The following is a 20765-nucleotide window of genomic DNA, read 5'->3' on the forward strand; positions in this document are numbered from 1 at the left end:
GTAAGACGCCTATGTGTTGTAATGAATGATGTGTTGTGATATCAATCTATTATGTCTCGCAAAAACAATATTCCTGGGATTGCGAGGAATGGCATAATAGGCATCTGGACTTAAAAAACTGGGTGTTGACAAGTTGGTATCAGAGCCATTGTTGACCTTAGGAGACCCTAGTTAGAATGGACGTCTGAAAATTTTAGTTTCAAAACAAATGAAATGACTATTTAAGAAAACTTATTCTCCCTCTTATCATTGAGATCTTTTTCAAATAAGAAAGTTATGCTCTATTCTTCTTATACTATTACCTAAAATTTTGACACACTTCTCTAACTTACTCCTCATAATTCTTCACAGATGGAGTACAATTGGGAGTGCTATCAGCTTGGTCACGAAGGCGACCTAAAGTTCGAAAAGGAGTTGAAGCAACTAGTGGAGTACCTAGGACACCCGTATCCCGAGTTCTTCGGAATACCCCTCAAAGCTCAGTTAGGAGAACCACCTCGGTGGGACGTTTCTACTGATCTACGAAGGACGCTTGATGCCCCGGTATGGGAAACCATATGGTTTTCTGTAACGGGAAACACTTGGAAGGAAGGACTAGTCAAAGCTATGCAGGAAGCAATTTCCCGTCTGTGTGGACAAAATGAGGACAAGATCAAGAACACTCGTTTCATCTACCACCCGAGACATGACTCCATGGGAAGACCGATGACCATGCCCCCACCCCCGGAGATGAACCCCTATGAAGCACCTCAGGACTTCAGGCAGTACAAAACCCACAGGGATTTGGACAACGCCCTCGCCTCTCGCCAAGCTCATCACCCGTGAAGATGAAGAATCCACCCGGAAGAGTAGTATCACCGCAGCACTTAAGTAGGTGTGAGTTGTATCAGGATCCCCTTGTATCGTAGAGCGATGAATGGTTCTTCAAACCAACGGTGTGTTAGCTTTGTAATGTATGATGCTTGGTATGAATGAAAAAGTGTTGTTGGTTTTTACCCCCGCAACACTACTCAAGTTTTCAATATTATGAACTTTTTAAACTTTAAGAAAAAAAACCATAGAAAATTCCCTCTTATCTTATCATCTACATCAATATTCAGATGGCCCCACCAACCCGCAACGCCACCCAAGATGCCATGATGCAACTGCTGCAGACAATGATGGCAGACCGAGAAGTCGAGAGAGCTGAACGCCAAGCCAACATTGCTGCACTGCAACAGCTCGCTCAGAACAACAACGGCCATGGAAACCACGATCACCCTGGGTCGAAGCTGAAGAACTTTCAGCACACCAACCCACCGATGTTCAACAAGACTGAAGAGCCCCTTGATGCTGATGACTGGCTCCAGACCATGGAGAACAACCTCGAAGTTGCGGGAGTAGAAGCCGCAGAAAAAGTACTGTTTGCCACCCACTATCTGTCAGGACCTGCCAGAGCCTGGTGGACAAGTGCCCGTGCAATGAATGCGGGACAGATGATGACATGGGAAGACTTCAAGCTGAAGTTCAGCAAATACCATGTGCCCCAAGGACTGATCAAGAAGATGAGAGACGAGTTCCGTGAACTCAAGCAAGGAAGAATGTCCGTGGTAGAATACCGCGACAGGTTTCTCACTCTGTCAAGGTACGCCCCGGATGAGACTGACACCAATGAGAAGAGAAAGGAAAGATTTCTGAACGGACTTCACGACGAAATGCAGACTGTGTTAGTGAACATTCCGTTCGCTGACTTAGAAGCCCTGGTAGACTCAGCCATACAGATGGAAGGAAAGCTGCATCAGGCCAATGAGAACCGCAAGCGCAGAATGATGAACCAGAATGGACCCCACCATACCCAGAAGTACCGCAATAACTCCTCTGGAGGATTCACCCCAAGATACAACAAGCCCCCTGCTCAGAATTATCGCCCCAACAACCACAACAACAACGGAGGACCCCCGAAGCCCGGAGGCAACAACAACAACAACAACCACAGCAACAACAACAACCACCCCAACAATAGCAATAACAATGGAAACAACAACAACCCCAATACTACCCCAAGGACTGGAAGCAATGCTACCCCCATCATCCCCAAAGACAAGTCCACCGTCAACTGCTATGAATGTGGAGTTGTGGGTCACTTCTCCAATGAGTGCCCCAAAAAGCTTGCCAGGATTGCCGCCAATACCGCTGCATCTGCCCAGCAACAGCGTCGCTTCGCCGGTAGAAGGAACCAGAACAACAACAACGGCCACCTCTACCACATGACTGCCACTGAAGCCCAGGAAGCACCCCAGACTATGCCAAGTATGTCTTCCTGTTAATCAAAATGCTCAATCTCTCTTAGGAACCTAACTTTTCTTAAAATCTCGGGACGAGATTTGTTTAAGGGGGAAGGGTTTGTAACATCCCAAGAATTTCAAAATAAAACAAATGGATTTCACTAGTTCCAAATTTTGGAACCAACAAAAACTTTTATTAATTAAGTAGGATACATAGTGATCTTGCTTAATTCTTGTGCTATTGCCATGATTGCTTGTTATTAGTATTTGAAGTGATCTAAAACCCTAAACCTCACCCCTCTTTTCACCCTCCTAGTTAAGTTGAAATAAAAGGAAATTAAATAAGAAAAAGGCATATGTGCCTATGGCTATATTTATAAAACTTTACCCTAAGCTTTTCTACTTTGCTTAGAGGTTTGGAAAACCTTCATACACCTTACCTAAGGCTTATCAAACCAAATCCAAGTTGTTTCCAAAGAAAATAAAAAGAAACTAAAAATGCCATAGAGGCATATGAGAGCAAAAGTGCAAATTTGTGAATTTAAGAATCTTGACCCTAATACATGTTGTGAATGGTTGGATCACTTCCATATACCATTTCAACACTCAACCACACCAATTTGGGGTCAAGCCAAGTCAAAGTAAAACACAAATGCAACATATGCATAGAGGCATATGTGACACATAGCCATAATACCCAATTTTTGCCCTATGACTTTAAACCTTGACCAAATGATGGGAAACCATCTCTCAACCTATTATAACCCTAAATTGACCCTAACCCATGTCCAAGTAAAGCAAGAACAACTATTTACAAGTTTAATGAAAAGTGACACATCACCTCTTATGTGTTATGGCCATTTTTGCAAATCTTTGAACAAGACCCTTTGAATTGGTTTCAATGGTCTTAAAATGTTTCTAAACTAATGAGAATCACAATAGAGTCAATAAAAGTCAAATCAATTGGAGGGAAATCAATTAGGGAGAAAATCCCCATTTCTCTCACATACACTAAGGGCAATTTTACAAATCTTCATATGAGGCCACCATTGCTTGCCCTATGGATTCTAAAACTCTTATATAACAAAAACAAACACAAATGCATAAAAGAAACCAGATTAAAATCAAAGGAAAATTCAAAACTCACATACATGTGATAATGGTCATATGACCCATTTATAAAATCTTCACTACTTTACACCCCTGCATTTGACTTTTCTTCAACCAACCTTGGTCAACTATGACCATGTCATCCAAGACCATGTCAAGGTCAACAACTTTCATGTTGACCATCTCTGCTGAAGTTGACCAGGTTGACCAGAATAAGATTGACAAGAGAGGACTTTAAATTAAAGAGAAGATGATCCACTTTTTGAAATCTCACAAACCTTTGCCAAAATGACCACCACCACCACCATTCTTTCTCTTTATTTATATGATTGAGCTCCACCAAAAAGAAATCCAAAATTTGAACAAAACCTTCATGCGGCCATTTTATCGAACACTTGGCAGGCACAATTTCAGAATTGTGATACACCCTTTTAACCTCTGGTTTTTAGCCTCCACCACTTTATTTTGATGATCATCACACCTTGGTACTTCCTCTGCATCGAACCCAACTCATTTGCTCTGGTTAAAGTGAGGCCATGATCACCAATTCATCCATGCCGTGTGCATGCCACCCACACTTGCACTCATCTCTCTGGCTCTCCCCTCTCTCTTTCACCTTGTCATCAAGCATCTATGTACCTCCCTGATCACGCCTGTACCCTCCCTGGATCGAATTGAGCCCGGCCTTGGACAGAACAAACATGCCCAGACAAGCCCAGGACGTGCCAGGCACGCGGTGAGCGTGCACCAGCACCATCCTGGACGCGCCAGAACGCGTGCGTGTCCGGTCGCCCTCGTCCTCCCCTCGCCTTGCCCTCTTGCACGCGCCATCACCACACCACCAGCTAGCTCCTGGACATGCTCACTAGCTTGCGGGAGCCTCGTCACCGTCGCAATGATCCGAGTTCTGTCGCGCCCGTACCGAGAACACTTGATCGTTGCCAGCACGCTCCTGTCCTTCCTCTGCTGCCCCTTCACGCGCGCTAGCTTCTCCTAGCCGACGCCTACACGACGCCCCCATCGCCTTGCCCCTTCGCGTCCTGAATCGCCGGCGCCACCGTCGACCTCGCAGCACCCGCCGGCCACCCAGCGCATCTATAAATAGAGGCCCTCTCCGCCTTCACTCTTCACACCAAATCTGTTCCCCTCCTTCTTCCCGACCTCCCCGACCTCTGCTCCACGCTGATTAAGCCCTACACCGCTCCAATTGAGGCGTCGATCGCCGGAGTCCGCCGCAGAACCCCCCTTCGAATTAGGCCACCCCAAGCGACGCCGCGACCACCATTCGACTCCTCGTCCTCGACAACCTCGCCGCACACCCAGCGGAGCCCTGCGGGAACCTTCGTCACGCCGCCGACCCCCTACCTCGCCGGCGCAGCAAGCCTCCTCCCCCGACGTTGACGACGATCCCCCATCGTCCGATCCAGCTCTAATCGCACGGTCGAGATTGCCAGGTACCGCTTCGGCGTTTAAGAGTCCCTGACGGGCAGGCCCCACCTCATCAGGCGGCCCGCGCACACAGGCTGTGTTGCTGGGCCGTGCTACCCTGGTTATTTCATTTAGGCCCGTTAGGTTTTCCCGCGTGGCCCAGTAATTCAAATTTGGTTTAATCCATTTAGTTCAAATCCAATACTGCTACACACTTCAAATTTGAATAGCTTCAAATCTACCAATCCAAATCTGGTGATTCAAAATTCTTTAGAAAGCTTATGATTTGCTCTAACTCACCCCACTGGATTCAAACTCATACCTTGTGTAGTTTTTGAATAGCAAAAATAACAAAACAGATACTTTTCTGAATTCAAATAAATCTTAAAAATCAACCATTTTGAATTTTGAAGTGAATCCAATTGCAATAATTCACATTTAACAAACTCTAATTTACTAGGTAATAATATGATATATGTTCTGTACATGATCATGGGCTAGAATCAAAATATTGGCTATGTAGTCAATACTAGCCCATTTAAACTATTTCAAATTTTAGGAATTTAAACCAATGAGGTGTAGCACCTCATTTAAAGCATTCTCACAAGTGATATGAGGTAAGGTGTTGACCTTTAAATGCTTAGGCTCATACTTGCTCACTTGTAGATTTTTTAAATCTAAATAGTATTTACTTTTGCCATAGTTATTTAAATCACATGAGATGATGAATCTCATTTAAATCATTTTTCTCAAATACTAAGTGTGAAGTGTTGACCTTGGTCAACATGGGATCATCCCTGGTTATTTGAGAATATTGAATCACCTCAATAATAGTTTTTATTAAATGAGTTACAACTATGTGTTAAATCATATGAGAGGTATTCCTCTCATTTAAATCTTGTTCTCAAGTAATTCAACATGAGATAGTGACCATGGTCTATATACTCTCATATTGAGTTATTTGGTGGCATTAAATCACTATCATGCTAGTATTAAATTGCATGAGGTATGGAACCTCATTTAAATCATTTTTCTCAAATGATAAGTATGAAGAGGTTGACTTTGGTCAACCTAGGTCATATATTATTCATAAGAGAAATTAAATCTTAAGAAGAATTCAATGAGAGGAAATTATTTCTCCAAACCAAAGATAAACCCTACTTCCAATTTTCAATGAGAGGAAATTATTTTCCTATTGTTAAATAAAGAAACCCTAGCATAATTTGAGAATAAATGTTAAGTAGTGATGCTAGATCCTTTGTGTGAGCCAATAAGGCTAATTAAGACTACTTAAGTGTTGTTTGGTGATTGTATCCTCGTATTCGTTTATAGACGCTAGTACCGGAGACTATCAAGAGGAAGAGGTCTTCTACCAAGAGGAAGAGCAAGAGAACTTTGATCACATCACCAATCAAGGCAAGCTAACACTCTTGCAAAGTTCCCATGTGCAAGGCTCTACAAGAGCAAGGCACCATTACATTTTACTTTATGAACCTATCCCAGGTTTTTACTTTACAAGCTTTACTTGATTTTATTTATCAAAGTTACTTTTTGGTTTATGATCCACTTGGTGGAATTATAGAGTAGTACAAGAGCATCACACTTAGCCTAGCAAGCTCCAAGATACTTAGCACCCCTCATAACTAGTGGCTAGTGCTCAATATTAAAAGTGACTACTCTAGTTGGGAACTTGTGAATTGAAATGACTTTGAAAACCTTGGAATGATGAGTCATTCTATTGAGAGATTTTGAAGGTGAATATGACTGGTGAATGACTTGGTGAATTTTACAAAAACTGATGGTTGGGTTCGGATGCGATACCATTCCAATTTTACAAGTACCCCCACAATACCTGAATCTGGGTAAGGCTTAGCTGGAAACTTATGTATTTTAGTATGGGTTCCCTCTGAACAAGCGTCATAGGGGTTATGCTTGAGGCTGCCTCCGTACTGGTGAATTGATGTGAAATGACGTGAAATGAGGTGAATGTCCGGCCCAAGCCCTGTGCAGTTCCCGGGTTGACTGCGGTTTTCACCGGGAGGCCAAGCTCATGGGGAGAGGTGCTCATACTAGAGTATGTAAATGAAAGGTTAGGATTGGTAGTTCGCGTACTGCGTACGATAAATCAGGGCCAGTTACCCCTGACGAACTATTGCAATTGTTGTGGCACAAGTGTACAACCTCTGCAGAGTTTAAACCTATTCGAATAGCCACGTCCTCGGTTATGGACAGTTGGAAAGGCCATACTGTTCCGTCATCAGAACTTTTCTAAAAATATAAATGGTGACTTGTGATTTTGAATGGAAAGGTGACTTGGACTTTGAATCACAACTGAGTTGTGGGAATGACACTAATGTTCCCACTTGAGTTAGTTGAGCAAATGAAGGTTTTTGATTATTAAAGTGTTTACGAAATAAAACTGGCTTTATGCAAATGAAACTAGAGCTTAGAACCCCCTTACTATAGTTGATAGTATTTACCTTAGTATTAGTTTGCGAGTACTTTAAAGTACTCATGGCTGTGTCCCTGGCTATTCAAATGGCCAGACTATGAAGAGGAGTACCAGAACCCGGAAGAAGGACAGCAGGACGTCTACGACAACTAGGATCACTCCTGACGTCAACAGTTGCCTGTGGAATAGATGGACTACTACTACGCTACTTTCGCTTCCGCTATGTGTTATGTAATGAATAAATAGAACTTCTATCTATTATATTATTAAGACACAAGACAAATTACGGCTCAGATTAGAAGTGTTAAAAGGGAACGCTCCAGATTTAATGAAGATAGGTTTGGAACAAGGACGTCTCCGCGTGATTACTAAACAAAACAGAATCCGATCTAATGTAAAAAAACAGGGAAAAAAACAGAATCCCATCTAAACGGGTAGCCTCCATGGGGTTGTTTTCCGTACCAAGCTTTAATGCCAGATCGTCAAAAAAAGCTTTGATGCCGAACTCCCCACCCTCACGCCACCACCGCCGCCGCCGCCACGCCTAATTTTCAGCCCCCATGGTGGTTGGTTCTTCTCCTTAAGCTTGAGCGATTGGCATGCTCCTCTCATATGAAGTCATAAGATCCTTGAGGTGTCGCCACATCTCCTCTCCACTGCCGATCTGCAGGTCGAATGAGCAGGTCGATTATACAGTCATGGCTCCATTAGCCAGCCAATCTGGCGAATATTTTTCATGGGAGGGCAGCGCATACCCAGGACGAAGAAATACCAGCCGATTGAAACTGTAAGCACGTGCCTTGGCAGCAGCCGCAGATTCGCTTAAGTACTAAACCATCTGTCCATGGCTTGGTAAATGGTAATTAGATTTATTTTCGGTGCTAATGTAAATCTGTATGATTATGTTCGGGCAAACTTGCAGTTGTTAGTTCTGAACTTCCTCCCTACATTGTGATTAGATTTATTTTCGGTACTAATGTAAAACTGTAAGATTCAGTTCGGGCAAACTGTAGTCGTCAGCTCTGAACTTCTTCCCTGCATTGAGAGACTACCAGAGCACATGGATGAACAAAAAAAGGTGAGGCATGCACTAAACCGACTGCTGCCACTTATATCACATTTACTTTATGCCCACTGTTTGTTTTCTTGAGACACCAGCTACGTATTCTAGGCATCATCTATGTTTGTTTGTTTTCTTGGGTTTAGCCATGTCTTTGTGAAACCCAATATATCACCTTTACTTTGTGCCCACTGTTTATACAGAATTGGCTGATCTAAATGGTCAAGTTAGAAAGACAAATATTTTATATTGGTTTATACTGACAGTCAGGTAAAGAATCAGCCACATCTTGAGGATGCCTTATTTGCGGCCAAAGCTAGGCTATAATTCCACATCTCTCTGTTCGCTGAGCAGTTCTTTAGGCGCCGATGTCATAATCAATTGTAGTGGCCATAAAGCTGTGGGATAAATAAGGAGTTTTTGTTACTTAGACACCATCGAGCTCCAAATAATATGCATACAACAAATAATCCATGTGCAGATCTATGAGGATGTAGAGCTTACCTAGACAGGGGATGGTAATTGACTAACAGGTTACCAGTACATCTGTAGAAGATACGGAGTTTCCACATGTTATGGAGAGCTTAGCAAGCAAATTGGTGATGTGCCCTAAACGTAATATACACAATATTATTGATTTCTTTGTCATGTTCATTGAAGGTATTTCTTATGCTCATTCTTTTGTATGCTTATATAACATTGCAGGATAGTTGATTTATATACTGATGACCTTCGCTTAGGTTTACGTTTTAAGAAACCGCTATTGTCTCATGCTGAGGGGTATGAACGAGGACACAGTGAGTTGAAGGCAAAACTGTGCAAGATATTTATTCCCATATCACCCTTTAGGCCATTTTTTTCTAGGCTTACTGAAAGTATATGCTTCTTATTAGGATTGGTTGCTTTATGTCTATGCATATTTATTAATTTCTAAATAGCCTCTGAAAAATTATGTCGGATAATCTAAAAAGTTATTAAAACCCTATAGGAGTGCTTGCATTTGTATCTGATGCATCGCTTTATATTTTGTTTAGATGGGAGAATTTCTTATTTTCGTCCAAAGCTTCTCAGTAATAACATGAAAGTAGCAGGCCATGTGCGTTAGTCATTCAATATACGAGTATTGCTATGGATCATCACCACCCGCTGTACACCCCAGAGTTGCAATCCCTTTTTGGCAGGACGTTTTTGTTATTCAACTCTGCGCTCTTATTTTTTAATCTCGATAGAATTCTGTATCGGATAATTTTTATGGAGTTATTCTATTCTAATATGTACTCTAGAGCAATAGAAAAAATCCCATATTAGAGAACACAAGTTCGCAACAGTTAATAATCTCAGATTGCACAACTGATTTAAGATCTTAATTTACTGCTCCGTATACAAATATGCCACATCAAAGTTATAAATTCCGCTCGAAGTTTTCTTTGGTTCATCTAGATTTTATATTGAAAAAAACTACCTCGGCCCATTGTGTTAGATAATAGATGGCATTGGCTTTTCTTTTTCATCTGAGTTGAGTAAGATCATGAAAGCATGTTGATTCATTTTCTGCTTTTGTTCTCTATAAAAACACCAACTTTGCCTCTATCGGACTTCAGTTCAGGTAGCTTGGTGTTATTTTTGCCTGTTTGAAGGGGAACTAAATTGATTTTCTCCTGTTCTGTGCCAATATTCAGAACAAATTTGACAGCTTTGCGATTGCAGAGTTGCCTAACACCGAACCCAAGGGTGGACGCTCCTGCAATACTGAAGTGTCTTGCAGCAGCAGTGAAAGAACGTGGATTTGATGGAACAAATTATGCTTTAGCGGGATGCTAAACGAGAAGAGGTTGAGGACAGCCAGCCAGCCACAGCAGCTTCCGCCAGAATCAGGAGCTGTGGAAAAGATCACGAAATGGACAGGAGAACGAGAATCCTTCGGGACAGAGATGAGTTGCGGGATCGAAAAAAAAGAGTCGTGCACTTCCAGGTGAGCACAACGCTCTACTGATGCCAATCCGTGCCATTCATGCATGGTTCGGTGGAATTCATTGTATACACAGTAACAGGCCATGTGAACATTGTCAACGGATATAACCAAGTTGGATCTGATGACCAACAGGTTAGTTGAGTATTATTGGCTTTAAAATTATTCTTTGTGTTGCAGATAAATTTTCAAATTACTTATTCTGCAGAGATTTAGGTGTAAGGAAGTCACTGCAGTGTATATACTGAAAAGTAAGAGCAGATTAATGAAGGTCAGGTAGTCTTGCTATGGTCAAGCTATGATTGTTGTTTATCAGTGTGGCATTTCTCTAGAAACTAACTTAATTGTCACTCAACCATGCGATGGCCTATGGTCACAAAGGCATCCGATAGTTCTGTGGGCAGCTGACGACACAAATGCTTCGGCTGTTGGGCTCTAATCGCAGAAGGTGGTGCTCTGGTACACGTTTGGATTGGATTTGGCTATGTAGTGTAACGTCACATATTCGTCTTTCAAGTCTTAGCTTGAAATGTAAAAATATTTCGTTGATTTGTATGGGGATCAATTCATTACAAGTTGTCTATCTATGACATGGATGCTTTGGTAGATGCTATGCACCGTTATTACAGGAATTGGCGTGATCACGAGCTATACATGCTATGGAATCTCAAAGAGGAGGATATAAGTAAGCTTTTGGTATGTTTTCATCCTTATCTTTTCATTTGAATTGAACATACAGACATATGTAGCAACATTTTTTTGGAAGTATAACCTCAGTTAGGATTTAGGTAGTATATGAGCTTAGAAAATACTTTGACTTCGTGCACTGACGGAGTTTTTTGTATTAGTGAATGGTAATGTCCGGGACTACTAGAATTTATCTCCTAGATTGGTTTTGCGGGTGAGAATATACACACGTTAAAACAACCATTTTTCAGAAATTTAAAGAAGTTGTTGCCGCATATATGTTCTCCGATATTAATGTTTGCATGTCTTGATATCATCTACAGAGTATACTCATGTGGCAGCTAGGACTGTTCCAGCAAATTGGCCACGAGAGGAGTATAACATGCTCTCTACAAAAGTTGTAGAAGACATGTTTATCATCCTTTTAGCGATCTTCAATAAATCGAATGTTAGTTGGCGACCATGTAATGTTTAATTCATGATGTGTGAGGAGACGGCCGCATTGCGTAAAATCATATGCCATGAAGGGCCTTGGTTGTTCATGTTTTGGAGCCAGTAAGAAGCTATTTCTTTTTCTTCATTATATAATAAATTTTCCTCAAAAATATCTCAAATTTTTAACTGCCTTTTTGGTCCGATACATCTATCACGCAGGCTTGGTTATCTAATCCTTATCCGTAAAAAAATATCACACAATAAGCACGTAGCTCCATTAGAAGTTCTGTTATGGATATTTGTCGAAATAATGTCGACTGAATAAAAGAGGTAAACATATTTAATTTCCATACTGCTATAATGAGGTATTTGGATGATTTAATATATATCAAATGGTATCGTAAATGCATTACAATAAACAATTTGATACAAATCTATCTATAAAAGAATAGAAAAAATAAGGGCATAAAAATAATGAAATACAAAAGGACTTTACTGTTAGTTACATTGTTGAGTCATCACAAAACTAGCCGCGCAAGTGCGCGGGCCACTCCGCTAGTTATTGTAATGAGACTGGATCATGTGATCCTTTATTTGTAAGACGCCTATGTGTTGTAATGAATGATGTGTTGTGATATCAATCTATTATGTCTCGCAAAAACAATATTCCTGGGATTGCGAGGAATGGCATAATAGGCATCTGGACTTAAAAAACCGGGTGTTGACAGAGATTGAGGATTAGTGTCCAAACTTAAACTTCCACCATGGTTCAGGGCTTTAGTTAGCGGCCCAATGTTCTTCTCTAACAATATGCATACTCAAACCGTTTGATCATGATAAATCACCCTTACTGCAGACAAGACGAACATGCATAGCAACTCACATGATATTCAACAAAGGTGTAGTAGTTGATGGCGTCCCCAGAAACATGGTTACCGCTCAACAAGCAACTTATAAGAAATAAGATACATAAGTACATATTCAATACCACACTAGTTTTTAAGCTATTTTGCCATGAGCTATATATTGCAAAGACAAAGAATAGAATTTTAAAGGTAGCACTCGAGTAATTTACTTTGGAATGGCGGAGAAATACCATGTAGTAGGTAGGTATGGTGGACACAAATGGCATAGTTTTTGGCTCAAGGATTTTGGATGCACGAGAAGAAATCCCTCTCAATACAAGGCTTAGGCTAGCAAGGTTGTTTGAAGCAAACACAAGTATGAACCGGTACAGCAAAACTTACATAAGATCATATTGCAAGCATTATAAGACTCTACATTGTCTTCCTTGTTGTTCAAACACCTCACCAGAAAATATCTAGACTCTAGAGAGACCAATCATGCAAACCAAATTTTAACAAGCTCTATGTAGTTCTTCATTAATAGGTGCAAAGTATATGATGCAAGAGCTTAAACATGATCTATATGAGCACAACAATTGCCAAGTATCAAATTACTCAAGACATTATACCAATTACCACATGAAGCATTTTCCATTTCCAACCATAATAATGATGAACGAAGCAGTTTCAACCTTCGCCATGAACATTAAGAATAAAGCTAAGAACACATGTGTTCATATGCAACAGCGGAGCGTGTCTCTCTACCACACAATGAATGCTAGGATCCGATTTTATTCAAACAAAAACAAAAATAAAAACATAAAGACGCTCCAAGCAAAGCACATAAGATGTGACGGAATAAAAATATAGTTTCACTAGAGGTGACATGATAATTTGTCGATGAAGAAGGGGATGCCTTGGGCATCCCCAAGCTTAGATGCTTGAGTCTTCTTGAAATATGCAGGGATGAACCACGGGGCATCCCCAAGCTTAGAGTTTTCACTCTCCTTGATCCTGTTGTATCATCCTCCTCTCTTGACCCTTGAAAACTTCCTCCACACCAAAATCGAAACAAACTCATTAGAGGGTTAGTGCATAATCAAAAATTCACATGTTCAGATGTGACATAATCATTCTTAACACTTCTGGACATTGCACAAAGCTACTGAAAGTTAATGGAATAAAGAAATCCATCAAACATAGCAAAACAGGCAATGCGAAATAAAAGGCAGAATCTATCAAAACAGAACAGTCCGTAAAGACGAATTTTTCTGGGGCACTTAACTTGCTCAGATGAAAATGCTCAAATTGAATGAAAGTTGCGTACATATCTGAGGATCACTCACGTCAACTGGCAGATTTTTCTGAGTTACCTACAGAGAATACTACTCAAATTCGTGACAGCAAGAAATCTGTTTCTGCGCAGTAATCCAAATCTAGTATCATCTTTACTACCAAAGACTTTACTTGGCACAACAATGCAATAAAATAAAGATAAGGAGAGGTTGCTACAGTAGTAACAACTTCCAAGACTCAAATATAAAATAAAAGTGCAGAAGTAAAATAATGGGTTGTCTCCCATAAGAGCTTTTCTTTAACGCCTTTCAGCTAGGCGCAGAAAGTGTGAATCAAGTAACATGAAGAGATGAAGCATCAACATCATAATTGGTTCTAATAATAGAATCATAAGGTAACTTCATTCTCTTTCTAGGGAAGTGTTCCATACCTTTCTTGAGAGGAAATTGATACTTAATATTACCTTCCTTCATGTCAATAATAGCACCAACAATTTGAAGAAAAGGTCTTCCCAATATAATGGGACAAGATGCATTGCATTCAATATCCAAGACAACTAAATCAACGGGGACAAGGTTATTGTTAACCGTAATGCGAACATTATCAATCCTCCCCAAAGGTTTCTTTGTAGAATTATCAGCAAGATTAACATCCAAATAATAATTTTTCAATGGTGGCAAGTCAAGCATATTATAGATTTTCTTAGGCATAACAGAAATACTTGCACCAAGATCACATAAAGCATTACAATCAAAATCATTGACCTTAATCTTAATGATGGGCTCCCAACCATCTTCTAACTTCCTAGGAATAGAAGTTTCAAGTTTTAGTTTCTCTTCTCTAGCTTTTATGAGAGCATTTGTAATATGTTTTGTAAAGGCCAAATTTATAGCACTAGCGTTGGGACTTTTAGCAAGTTTTTGTAAGAACTTTGTAACTTCAGAGATGTGACAATCATCAAAATCTAAACCATTATGATCTACAGCAATGGGATCATTGTCCCCAATATTTTGAAAAATTCCAGCAGTTTTAGCAGTTTCGGGCAGTATTGCACGCTTTGCATTAGGAGTAGAAACATTGCCAACACCAATTATTTAACCATTGATAGTAGGATGTTTAGCAACATGTGAAGCATCAACATTACTAGTGGTGGTAATAGTCCAAACTTTAGCCACATTATTCTCTTTAGCAAATTTTTCCTCTTTTTCCCACATAGCATGCAATTCAACCATCAATCTAATATTCTCATTAATTCTAACTTGGATAGCGTTTGCTGTAGCAAATGAATTAATATCTTTATTTTCATTAGGCATAACTTTCAATTTTAAAAGATCAACATCAGCAGCAAGACTATCAACTTTAGAAGCAAGAATATCAATTTTACCAAGCTTTTCTTTAACAGATTTGTTAAAAGCAGTTTGTGTACTAATAAATTCTTTAAGCATGGCTTCAAGACCAGGGGTACATTCCTATTATTGTTGTAAGAATTACCATAAGAATTACCATAACCATTACCAATATTAGAAGGATATGGCCTATAGTTGTTACTAGAATTATTCCGATAAGCATTGTTGTTGAAATTATTATTTTTAATGAAGTTCACATCAACATGCTCTTCTTGAGCAACCAATGCAGCTAAAGGAACATTATTAGGATCAACATTAGATCTACCATTCACAAGCATAGACATAATAGCATCAATCTTATCACTCAAGGAGGAGGTTTCTTCAACAGAATTTACCTTCTTACCTTGTGGAGCTCTTTCCGTGTGCCATTCAGAGTAATTAATCATCATATCATCAAGAAGCTTTGCTGCGGCGCCTAAGGTGATGGACATAAAAGTACCTCCAGCAGCTGACTTGTCAACACCCGGATTTTTAAGTCCAGATGCCTATTATGCCGTACATCGCAATCCCAGGAATAATGTTTTTGCGAGACATAATAGTAAGTAGCATAGAGTCATCATTTAATACAACACATATTGTCATACAACCATAGATCACATGATCCAATATTACACGACTATATTGTTCAACAACACAAATAGTAGCGGAAGCGAAGTAGTAGTGGACTATCTATTCCACAGGCAACGCTTGACGTTAGAAGACGATCCTAGTTATCGTAGACGTCCTGTTGTCTGTCATCCTGATACTGGTGCTCTCCTTCATAGTCTGGCATTTGAATAGCCAGGGCAAAGCCATGAGTACTTTTAAAGTACTCGCAAACTAACTCTAAAGTAATTACTTATTGAGTGTAATAAGGGGGTACTAAGCTCTAGGTTTATTTGCATAAAGCCAAGTTTTAATTTGATAAACATTTAGTAAAGCCTTATCATGTGCTAGACTAACTCAAGTGGGAACATTAGTGTCATTCCCACAACTCATATTGATTCACCTCAATATCACCTTTCAATTCATCATTCCTTGTTAAGATCCAATTTATTATAACGGAGATAGTATGGCCTTTCCAATCGTCCGTAACCGTGGACACGGCTATTCGAATAGGTTTAACACTCTGCAGAGGTTGTACTCTTGTGCCACAACTTTTGATTTCATCCGTCGAGGATAACCCTGAATCATCGTAACACAGTACGCGGATCATCAACCATAACCTTTCACTTATATATGCTAGTATGAGCACCTCTCCCCATGAGCTTGGCCTCCCGGTGAAAACCGCAGTTAACCCGGGAACTGCACAGGGCTTGGGCCGTACATTCACCTCATTTTAACATCATTCCACACTTAACGGAGGCAGCCTCGGCGTAACCCCTATGATGTTTGTTTAGAGGGAACCCATACTAAAATACACAAGTTTCTAGTTAAGCCCTACCCATAATCAGGTATTGTGGGGGTACTTGTATACTTGGTATTCCTCGTTACTAGCGTCTATATACGAATACGAGGTATAAATACTAAACCAAGCTCACATACTAAACTAGAACACTCAAAAGAGTTCACACACTAATCCTATCATCAACCAAACATGGCATGGTGGATTATTTGATGAGTTCTTATTTAAGAGAAAAATAATTTCCTCTCATTATTATTATTTCTTAAATTTGGTATTTAGATCCTTAGAGAAATTAATTTCTTCTCATTACCTCTTATTAAGATTTAATCTCTTCATATAATAATCAGGTATGAAATATAGGTTGACCAAAGTCAACATTCCATATCTATTATATGTGAGTATAATTTAATTGAAGTGCTACACTTCACATAGTTTAATACTAACATTTCAATGAATTAAAATCTCTAAGTAATACTTATCAAGGGTTCATTATCTTAAGTCATTCCCCCTGGTTATATCACTTAGGATCAAGATTTAAATGAGAGAGTAGCTCTCATATTAGTTGTTGAGTTTGAATTCCAAGATTTATTTCACTAGTATTGACTACATAGCTATTTTATTTGATCTAGTCCATGATCATACAAATAACATTTCTATATTATTACATAATCAATTAGGGGACATCATTTGTGATTTATTAGAGTTGGAATCAATTCAAAATCTATTCTGGTTGAATTTTAAATAAAGTTTGAATGTACAAAAGTCCCTGTCTTGTTATTTTATCAAATTAAATCTACTTTGAAAATGGAGGTGGGACCAGTGGCATTTGTTAGATAATTTCATGGGCTTTCCAACGGTATAAAGTTTGCTAGATTTGGTTTGGTAGAATTCAAACTATTCAAAATTTACTAAACCATCTGCAGCACATTTGAAATATAAATAAATCCATATTTGAAATCGTGGGCTTAGGCGGGAACGTTACTGGGCCGAAACAGATTTGAAAAACACTGCGCAGCCCATCTAGCAACTGGTGCGTGTGGGCTGCCCTGACGAGGTGGGGGCCACCTGTCGGCGACACTTAACACAGCGAAGCGGTACGAGGGATCTAAGCCGTAGGATTAGAACGAAATCCGACGGCGTGTGAGCGTCGTCGTCTCCGACGAGCGACGAGCTCACTGGCGGCGAGCCTAGGGGGTCGGAGGGAGTACCAGGCCGTTGCAGGTGTCTAGCAGGGTGCTCGGGGAAGTGGTCGTCGACGAGGAAGAGCCTGGTGCAGCGGCGGCGCTCGGCGAGGCTCCAGGCGAAGCAGAGCTTCCGCGAGCTCCGGCGGACTTGAGCTCGCGATTCGAGCGACTCCGGCGGTGAGTGGTGAAATTGACTGGAGGAGGATGCTCAGTGAGGAGAGGGGAGTGAGTTGTGTGAAGAGAGTGAGTGCCGATCGCCTCTATTTATAGAGGGAGGGAGGTGGCCGAGTGTGCTGTGGAGGAACGGCCATGGCGTGGCTCCTGTGGCGAGCGAAAGGGCAAGGCGAGGACGGCTAGGGCTAGCAGGTATCCTGGCGATGCTCAACCCGTAGCTGGCGAGGCCAAAGCGTGAAGCGATGGCTCGAGCGCATCCAAAGTCTGTCACGGGGCGCGCGGCCGAAAGTCGACGAGGACGACGGCGACGGAGCAGGGGCAGGTCTGGGTGTTTGTCTAGCGTGTAGAGGGCGGGGAGTAGATGCTCGACGCAGTGGTAGCTTGGCCAGAGGAGGACGACGTCGCTCGAGTGCGCGACGTACTGGCGCGGCCAGAGCGCGGTGAGCGCGCGTGCTGGCACGTCCTGGCATGTTTTGGGCGCGCGCGTTCTGGCCAATGCCGTGGCTCGGCATCGCTGGTTCGTGTACGGTGAGATGCCTCGTGATGCAGAGATGCTCTGGGACAAGGAGAAACGTTGAGAGGAGGGCGAGAGAGATGGATGCCAAAGGTGGCCGGGTGTGCTTTGGCATGGGCATTTCTCCTCACCTTTCCACTCTACCAAGCCATAGCATGTACCAAGCTTGATGCAGGGGAGCCAGAGGTAGCTAATGATCACCAGAGAAAGTTGGTTTAGGCTTAGAACCATTGGACAATAGAGTGTAACACCATTTGGAAAACATGCCTGCCAAGTGTTTGATTAAATGGCCGCATGAACTTTTTGTTTGAATTTTGGTTTTCTTTTTGGTGGATCTCAATTATATAATTAAAGTGTTGGATTGGTGGTGGTTTTGTTCAATTTGGAGTTGTTTTGCAAAATGGAAAAAGTGACATGATCTTCTCTTTAATTCAGCATCACTACTTGTCACATTGCTACTGGTCAACCTATTCAACTCTAGCCATCGTGGTCAACATCAAAGTTACTCACCTTGACATGGTCTTGGATGACATGGCTTTGGTTGACCAAGTTTAGTTTAAGAATAGAGAGAACCAGAGGGGTAAAGTAGTGAAGAAAATATTTTGGTGACAAGTGACCATTATCATATGTATGAAGAATTTGAGATTTCCTTGTGCTTGATTCTTGTTCCAATGATGCAATTGTGTTAGTTTATCATATTTAAGTATTCTACAAGCAAGGGAGCAAGCAATTATGGCCTAGGGTGAAGATTTGCAATTTGGCATAATGTGTATGTAAGAGAGAAATGGGTTTTTCTCATTTTCTTCATTTCCTCTCAAATTAGGGTTTGGTGATCTTGATTTAGGGTTCCATAGCAATTGTTCAACATACTAACACTCATCATGGTAATTGCACAAAAGAAATTCACTCAAATGCATGAAACTATATGTGGCACTATATGCATAGAAAAAGTTTTTGTTAGTTGCAAATAATGAGTTTGGGGAATCTTCTTTCTTATTTAATATTGTTGAAACTTGGGATGTTACAAACCCTTCCCCCTTACAAAAGATCTCGTCCCGAGATCTGCGAGAAAACTAGGTACTAAAGAGATCTGGGTACTCAGTCCTCATGAAGTCTTCTCTCTCCCAAGTGGCTTCTTCGGTGTGATTACTCCATTGAATCTTCAGAAACTTGATACTCCGGGTACGGGTGGTTCTGAAGGCTTCTTCCAAGATGCGAATAGGTACTTCGCGGTATGTCAGATCTGCGTTGATATCCACAGCTCGGTGATCGATATTCTTGAAAACCTCTGTCTTCTCGGGCACTTCTAAGCACTTCCAGAGTAGCGAGATGTGAAACACATTGTGTACCGCTGACATTTCTTCCGGTAACTCCAGTTGGTAGGATACTTCTCCTCGGCGACTCAGGACCTTGAAAGGTCCGACATATCGGGGTGCAAGCTTTCCTCTAAGCTGGAATCTCTGCATTCCTTTAAGGGGGGACACTTTGAGATATACGAAATCTCCGATCTCGAATGTCATCTCTCGGCGTCTCTTGTTGGCGTAGCTCTCTTGTATTGATTGGGCTGTCTTGAGGTACTCGCGGATCTTGTGAACCTTCTCTTCAGCTTCTCGGAGAATATCTGGTCCAAAGACTTGACTCTCTCCTACTTCTGACCAATTCAGAGGGGTACGGCACTTCCTTCCGTACAATGCTTCGAAGGGGGCCATCTGCAAGCTGGCTTGGTAGCTGTTGTTGTACGAGAATTCTGCGTACGGCAAGCAGTCTTCCCACTTAGATCCATACTCTAGCACACATGCTCTCAACATATCCTCTAGGATCTGGTTGACTCGTTCAGTCTGTCCATCTATCTGCGGGTGATAGGCTGTGCTGAAATTCAGGCGAGTTCCGAGTCCTTCATGTACTTTCTGCCAGAATCTGGAGGTGAATTGAGATCCTCTGTCGGATACTATCGACTTCGGGGTTCCGTGCAAGCTAACTATCCTTGAGATATATAACTCAGCGAGTCTTGGTCCTTGATAGGTGGTTTTGACGGGGATGAAGTGGGCGACTTTGGTCAGTCTGTCGACCACTACCCAGATGGAATCATTTCCCTTACTTGATTTGGGCAGTCCGGTGATGAAGTCCATTCCTACGGAATCCCACTTCCATTCGGGAATCTGTAGGGGTTGCAACAGTCCGGCAGGGCGTTGATGTTCTGCTTTGACTCTTTGATAGATGTCACAGTTGGCGATGTAGCTTCCAATTTCTCTCTTCATTCCATGCCACCAGAATTGTTCCTTCAAATCCTGGTACATCTTGGTTCCTCCGGGGTAAATGGAGTAAAGGGTGTCGTGAGCTTCTTTCAGAATAACTTGCTTCAACTCTGAGTCTGACGGCACGAAAAGGCGTCCGTTGTACCATAGCACTCCTTCTTCATCTACGGTGAATCCTGGTGCCTTTCCCGCAGCTATTTGGCTCTTGATCCCGTCAATGCTAGCATTTCCTTTCTGAGCTTCCTTGATCTGACTAATCAGGGTGGGTTGGAGTTAAATGCTGGCGAGATATCCTTCGCTCA

General features: G+C 41.4%; 1 long non-coding RNA gene across 2 annotated transcripts; it reads left to right on the forward strand.

Annotated features, from left to right (window-relative positions):
• The first annotated feature begins 9474 nt into the window (after positions 1-9474).
• On the forward strand, positions 9475-11743 carry LOC127323257 (uncharacterized). 2 transcript variants are annotated; one of them, XR_011743367.1, is made up of 3 exons: positions 9475-10418; positions 10492-11184; positions 11294-11743. It is a non-coding gene; the product is annotated as an uncharacterized lncRNA (long non-coding RNA). The 2 variants fall into 2 exon arrangements; XR_011743368.1 differs by having other exon boundaries at positions 10492-10979; positions 11294-11740.
• Positions 11744-20765: the final 9022 nt, after the last annotated feature.

The sequence above is a fragment of the Lolium perenne genome, chromosome 4, assembly GCF_019359855.2.
Source record: "Lolium perenne isolate Kyuss_39 chromosome 4, Kyuss_2.0, whole genome shotgun sequence".
NCBI lineage: Eukaryota > Viridiplantae > Streptophyta > Magnoliopsida > Poales > Poaceae > Lolium > Lolium perenne.